Source organism: Alexandromys fortis, unplaced genomic scaffold (assembly GCF_014885135.2).
Source record: "Alexandromys fortis isolate MF-2015 unplaced genomic scaffold, M_Fortis_MF-2015_v1.1 scaffold_460, whole genome shotgun sequence".
Taxonomy (NCBI): domain Eukaryota; kingdom Metazoa; phylum Chordata; class Mammalia; order Rodentia; family Cricetidae; genus Alexandromys; species Alexandromys fortis.
Window position 1 is genome coordinate 169,117 of NW_026068327.1, and position 7,672 is coordinate 176,788.

The following is a 7,672-nucleotide window of genomic DNA, read 5'->3' on the forward strand; positions in this document are numbered from 1 at the left end:
GGGTCTCATATGTGGTAAGCGTGTGCCTCACAACTGAGCTCCCCTGCACCCACAGTGCCCATCATCAGTCTTTTTTTTTCTTTTTTGGTTTTTCAAGACAAGGTTTCTCTGTAGCTTTAGAGCTTGTCCTAGAACTAGCTCTTGTAGGCCAGGCTGGCCTCGAACTCACAGAAATCCGCCTGCCTCTGCCTCCTGAGTGCTGGGATTAAAGGCGTGCACCACCTCTGCCCAGCCTCCATCATCAGTCTTAAATGATTGCCCAGGGTTCGGCCATATGAGCCCTAGGTTACTTCAATGATTGTTCCCCTGAGACACGAGATACGTCAAGTAGGGTCTCAGTTTTTAAGAACATGATGATAAGCTATTGTGCAGTAAATGTTGTAGAGTTCACACGTGTGTGTGTCTGGCTGCTTTCTTAGGCTAACTGCTAGGATTAAAACTCCTGAGTCTGCAGGTGACCACAGAATCAAACTGCTGGTCACCCTCCAGCATCCAGTGCAGGACTCTGTTCCAGTCAGCAGCGTCTCCGTGTCTGCTCTCCCAGCCCTTGATATTCCACAGCCTTACAATTCTGTTTGTGCTAAGTGTGGGGGCAGGCACCCTGAGTCCCAGCATTTGGGAGGCTAAGGCAAGAGAATTGGAGTTTAAGGCCAGCCTGGGAAGACTCCACTTCAAAACAGACAGCTTTTTATTTCAAACACCAGACAATCCCCACCACGTTAGCATTATTTTCACACGTGTGATTACGTTCGTGTTTCTTTTGTGCGTTTCCTGTCAGTGTTTTCAGCCCATTGTCCCATGGATGTGTCGTTTTCCCATAACCCTCCCCACTTGAGGAGGCCGCTGAGATCTGGGAAATCTGAGGTCTGAAATCGGTGTGCAAAGTCCCGGCATCCTCGGCTGCTTTGCTGATGGGGGCGCCTGATGTTGGTGACCCGCAAAGGGAAAGGAGGAAGGGGCACCTGGTTCCTGGTGGGACTGCAGAGGGCTTGCTGCCAGTGGACAGAGCCTGGGGCACCCGGCTGGAGCTTGTGAGAAAGGAGAAACGGTGCTGGAGACAGGGAAGTGGTGAGCCGGAGGGGAACCAAGAGTGTTGGGGGAGGGCAGCGTGGGCGGCTGCTCTGGGTACCTTTCGCTTTATCCGGCTGGGGTCTAGGCACTGCTCAGGGTCCCTGTGCTGCTCCTGGGTCCCCGATAACCTCTCACTTCTAGGACCTTACTCCGCAGACTTTACCGAGGCTTCCTTCTGTTTCCCAGTGGCTCCCAAGTGCGGACGCTGATGCCCGGAACATCATCGTTGTAGGGAGGCTACCATTCGAGGGTACGGTGGTGTAAAGCCACCCCCCTCCTTACGTCATCATACAATTGACTTTTCTTACATTGTATATCCCTGGAGAAGGATAAATGCCAGTCATTCACGCTTCAGTTATAGGAACCTTCCACATTAAGACAGTAGCGTTGGTGTGGGCGTTTCCTGCCGCGAGCCTGGCTCCATCTCTAGAAAGCCCTTCGCTGCCACCAAGTTCGGAAACCAGAAGCTCTCTCCGGTGCTTCCCGTCCCTAGTTTGCTTGCTTTTCATATTATGGTTATTTTTAACCACCTAACTCCCAGGTTATACACTTTATTTTATCCTCCTTGTGATCCGGTTGATAATTCTACAGTCAACAGCCTCTCTAAGGGTGGGGGTTTGAATGACGGAAAAATAGAATTGTAAAACCCGCTCGGGCTGTAGAGAGGGCTCAGCGCAGCACTGACTGCAGCCAGGCAGTGGTGGTGCATGCCTCTAATCCCATCACCCAGGAGGCAGAGTCAGGAGGATCTCTATGAGTCTGAGGCCAGCCTGCTCTACAGGGAGAGTTCCAGGACAGCCAAGGCTACACAGAGGGACCTTGTCTCAAAAATAAATAAATAAATAAATAAAATAAACAAACGACAAAAAACCAAACCAACCCAACCAACAAACCAACCAACTAAACAAACAAAAAAGCAAAAAAGACTCTCTCTCTCTGCTCTTCTCCTTTCAAAAAAAAATCAAAAAAATTATACAAGAAAGAAAGAAAGAAAGAACAAAAGAAAGAGGGAGCGAGCACTAGCTGCTCTTCAGAGGGCCCAAGTTTGGTTTCCAGCACCTGCTTCCCACGGCTCACAACAGCCTGTCACCTTAACATCAGGCATCAAACTCTCTGTTGACTGCTGCACACACACACAACCTCCTCAAATATTTAAATATAAATCCTGCAACAAACAAACTAATTCGGCTCTGTCAGGAGGGAGGGGGAAGTCCAGGGTCCTATTTAGACGTGCTGTATGGAACCACAAGAATTTCTGTCTAGTTAGCTTGCTGTGTGTGAAGCAGCCCCCACTGAGCACATCCTACTCCAACGAACACCCACAGGAGGGCAGCACCTGCTCCACTCGAGGTGCAATGTGGAACCCAGGACGCTGAGCCCTGGATCTTTTTGTGATAGTTCAACACGTCTCCAAACCTGGCCCGCATTTCCACGCTGTTATTTTCTTTCTGTTGTTCAGATCAAGTCGGCTCGTGTCTTTCCTTGTTATCTTTATTCTGCTGTAGAGTCAACCTATGGGGTTTTACACTGTGGCTACTGCATTTTTAAGACTTACTTCCTGTTTTTATGTGTGTATGGGCGTGTGTCTGTGTGTATGTGCACATGTGTGTAAGCGGGTGCACATGTGTGTAAGGGGGTGCCTGAGGTGTTCAGAAAAGGGTGTTGGGTCCCCTAGGGCTGGACAGTTATACGCAGTTGTGAGTGGCTGGGCATGGGTTCCTGGATTCGAACTCCAGTCCTCATTATTGAACAGCAAGCCCTCTTAACCACTGAGTCATCTCTCTAAACTTTTTTTTGACAGGGTTGCCTGTAGCCCAGGCTAGCCTCAAATTCCCTCCGTGGTGAAGCATAGCCTTGAACTCATGACCCTCCTGATTCTGATTTGGTCTTTCTTTGCAATCCTAACCCCCCACTTTGGGCCTCTTGAGATGGAGGTTCCTTCCCCCCAAAGCAAGTTTGGTGGGGCTCCCTGACCACCCCAATGCTCCATCCTGTGTCCCAGGAATTCTACTGAAGTATTTTCAATGCATCAAACATTATCGGGGCTCTTCAGGAAAGTCCATTCAGTTTTTCCGGAAGCAGAACAGGAAGTGGCACCAAATAAAAGCTGGCATTTCCTTACCTTTCCCCCAGGACCCGGAGCTGCCTCAGCTCCCCCTGCTGCCCAGTGAGTTTCTGTCCAGGGAACAGAAATCTTTCCTGGTCAGGACAACAGTGAGGAGTGCCCACATACTGAGGAACCTAAGTTTTGAATTTTAATTTGTCTGAGATGGGGTCTCTTGTATCTCATCTCAAACTTGCTAAATACCCGAGGATGACCTGGAACTAATCCTCCTGCCTTTGCCTCTCAGTCCCTGGGACTCCCCATCTGCACAAGGTTCCTGGGTTGTTAGGTGCCGGGGAATCAAACCTAAGGCTTTGTGTCCACAAGGTGAGCCCTCTAACTCAGCTGCATTTCCAGCCCACACTTACTTAATTCATCAGGATTTATTTATTTATTTATTTATTTATTTATTTATTTATTTATTTATTTTGAGACAGGGTCTCTCTGTGAAAACTTCCCTGACTATTGTGGAACTCACTCTGTGGACCAGGCTGACCTTGAACTCATAGATCCACTTGCCTCTGCCTCCTGAGTGCTGGGACTAATGGCTTGCACCACCACAGCCCAGCCACGTTAATTGTTTTAGAATTTAATTTTATGTGTATGGTGTTTGCCTGATGTATGCCTGTGAACTGCTTGAATGCCTAGCACCCGCAGAGGCCAGAGGAACTGGAGCTGCAGACAGTTGTGAGTCACCACGTGTGTGCTGGGAAGTGCACCTAGGGCTTCTGGAAGAGCAGCTGGCCCTCTGAGGCATCTTTCCAACCCCCTTTAATTTCCTTTTGAGACAGGATCTCACATGGCTCAGGCTGGCCTTGAACTCACCGTCTATCCTACAGGGTGATGTTGTATTTCAGACACTCTGTTTCCTTCTTCCCGAGTCCCCATATCACAGGTGTGCAATGCCATCCCTGGTTTATGCCGTGCTAAGGTTTGAACCTACGACCTTGTGCTTGTGAGGCAAGCCTTCTACCTCAGCCTTCCTTGGTTTGTTTCAGTGCTGGGAATATAGAATCCAGGGTACTTACAACCCATAGTGACCTAGCTGCTCTACCCCTGAGTTAGATCCCCGCCTCCATTTCCTCTAATTTAAATGGATTTAAGGAGAATCATCCAGCCAGAGGTGGCTGCTGTATGAACAGCTCAATGCCATCTCTTCCCTAGGGACAAAGGTGGTTTGTGGTGGCCTGTCCTATTACACATGGAGTCTCAGCTATGCCTCTCCTTCTGGGCTGCTGCAGGCTTGTGCATCTGAAGAGACTGGATTAAGGGGCTGGGGAGATGGCCCAGTAGTTAAGATCACTGACTGCTCTTGCAGAGGGTCCATGTTTAGTTCCCAGCACCTACATGGCAGCTCTCAACCATCTGCAACTCCAGTTCCAGAGGATGTGACGCCCTCTGCTGGCAACTATGGACACTGCATGCAAACGGTGCATGGACATAGAGTACTCATACATACACATGGAGAACTAAACATGCATTGTTGGGGACCGCAGACCCGCAGACCCTGAACTTCCCACGACCCTTTGACTGCCGGAGTGAACAACTTGTTTCCTGTGCTTGCAGCTGCTCTGAGCACGAGACCCTCATTAGTTCCTGATAACAAGGAAGTGGTTGTACCCGCCCAGCAGGTCCAGTTATTCCAGGGTCCCGAAGAGGCGCAACCTGAAAAAGACGCGGGCGGGAGAGGGAAAGAAGAGCAAGCAAGACAAACAGGATTCCGTTCTCAATTTGCCAAGGTCTCCGCTTATTGAAGCAAGCTTTAGTCTTAAATACTCCTCAGTGAGGAACCCGGGCAGGGGGGACTGGGGAAGGGGGAACTGGGGAAGGGAGAAGGGGGAAGAGGGAAGGGGAAAGGGGGAAGGGATTCGGCAGCTCGGCAGGGCAGCTCGGCAGGGCAGCTCGGCAGCTAAGCTGGGCAGTTGCAAGGTCAGTGGCTAGAACACCTGCTCTTAGTGATGAGCAGCAAGCAATGAAGACACTCTGTGGTGCTTTCCAGAGCTTGAGTCTCCACGGTCAGCACATAATGTTTTGGTTAACTTTAAGTTTCTGTCTTAGAGTTTTTACTTCAAGGCCCTGTGAGATGTGAGAAAGGAGAAGCCTGAAATGGCTCCTGACAAGTGGTCACTGGTGGGCCTGCAGCTGAAAAATCCTGAGAGCTAGGGCATGGCCATTGGTCAAGGAGAGCACTATATAAGCTGCCCTGGAGCACAATAAAATTGGCATTCTTGTTTCAAGAGTGACCCATGTCTCTGTGTGTTTTTCAATCCCCAGACCCTTGCTAATCGCTGTTCCAGGTGGTGCAGGCACTACAAGTGGAGGCCCCTCTGGGATTGGGAACTAGGGACACCTCTGAGGGATGCCCTCCAGAAGGCTGGCCAGAGGGAAAGTAACAAAGAGAAGGTGGGAGGGTGAATTGTAAGGAAGGGGGGCGGATTCTTCCAAGTCTGCTCTCATAAAGGAACTGTAGGTACTACGGAAAAAGCAGGGTACTGGGATTAAACAAAGTCTTTAAAGAGACCGCGAACTTGCAGAAAAAGTAATAGGAATAAAGAAAAAGCCACTTAAAAATGGAATACACACAGAGAGACATTTTATTGAATGGGCTGCTAAGATAAACCAGCATAAAGGTATCCTGACTAAGGTTTGAGTCTAAGGATATGTTACGGACCAATACCACCCCCCCTAAAATGTCACTGCAAATGCCCCCAAAATTACTTCACCCAATAAAAATCAGGAAGCAGTTTGGAGAAAACTATAGCCAAATTCCCTATTTGATTGTTTCAATTGCCACGTTTCCCCTATGGAGGCTGGTTGAAGAGTCTATGCTTACTGAAGGTTGGGGGGTCGGGTAGCAGCTTGGGGAAGCCGCTGGGATGCTGGAGGATGTCCGGGATGGAGAGCCCCTGACATCATGCAGGGGAGATCCAGGGAGCTGGGGGAGCCTAATTTAGAAAAGGAGGGAGATAGGGGAGTCTGAGGAGGCTGGGATCTCAGATAGTAGTGATTCCAAGTCATCTCTCGGGACTGGGTCTATTCTCTTGCCCTGCCCCAGGAGAAAGAATCCCTGTTACAGAGCAACCGCCCCTCTGGCCAGTGAGGGGGAAGTAGATGAGTTGCTGAGACCAGAGCCAAAATAAGACTTTTCATGCAGCTGTCTGTATATCAGGCCCTTTTCCTTCTAACTACACCTTGAATGATTCTGCCCTTAACTGCTCTCAAGTTTCATGTCATTTAAGCAGCTGTCGGAGAAACGAGCTGGCTATGGCTGTGGTCCGGGTTCCAGGCTTGGTACCTATCCCAGTGAATCAGCTGGTGCTGAGTCGTCCTCGCGGAGACTTCGGGATCACCATGGCTGTGGTGGCCGCTATTGTCACTGCTGTGGCCTCCACCAAGGCACCGGAATTGCCATCAGCCAGACGGCTGCTGTGGCCTCCGCCACAGCACTGTGATTGCCATCGGCCAGACGGCTGCTGTGGCCTCCGCCACGGCACTGTGATTGCCATCAGCCAGACGGCTGCTGCCACAGCACAGACCCAAAATTTCCCCAATGAGCATCTTTGCCAAGGCGTTTTCCAATTTAACCTGCAGACCGCCCTTTTACAAGAGCAGTTAGATTTCCTGTGGGATTTGCACGTGGTTGGCCGCTCCCCTTCCTTCCAGCATATTTGTGCCATGCCCGGGCCAGCCCAGCCACTTCCAGAGAACTCCTGTAGCCGGAGCGTTTCTGTTGCTCTGCCTCTACTACAGGCGTCAGCAGCAGCAGTGATGTAATATCTTTACTCTGCTTGCCCAAGAGCGTGGACTTCCTCGTGCTATATAGAAAAGAGGGAGCTGTTGGGGACTGCAGACCCGCGGACCCTGAACTTTCTGGGACCCTTTGCCTGCTGGAGTGAACAGCTTGTTTTCCTGTGCTTGCAGCTGCTCTGAGCACGAGACTCTCATGAGTTCCTGATAACAAGGAAGTGGTTTCTGGTGGACTTGCAGCTGAAAAATCCTGAGAGCTAGGGTGTGGCCATTGGTCAGGGAGAGGACTATATAAGCTGCCCTGGAGCACAATACAATTGGCATTCTTGTTTCAAGAGTGACCCACGTCTATGTGTGTTTTTCACTCCCCAGTCCCCTGCGGATCGCGGTTCTGGGTGGTGCAGGCGCCACAACACATCTCTGGAAAAGAGGAGGAGCGGGAAAAGCAGAACAAGGTGCACTGCTGGCCCTTGCCTCTCGCAGTGGCAGAATTAGGTGCACACCAAAGAATTGTTTTTAAATAAATGACATAGCATCAGCAGTTGATTTGGAGGAAACACATCTATTTTATATTCTTCTATTCTCCGTCGTGTAGACGTCTTGGGGGTGAAATGGGCCGTAAGTGGGTTCTTCTCTCAGGCACATCCAGTGGCCTCATTGTCAGGGAAAAGACAAGGGGCTGGTGTAAAGCAGAGTCGTGCAGGAGTCTGGCATGCGGTGAGTCCTCAAGCCTTTGGAATGGCTGGGATT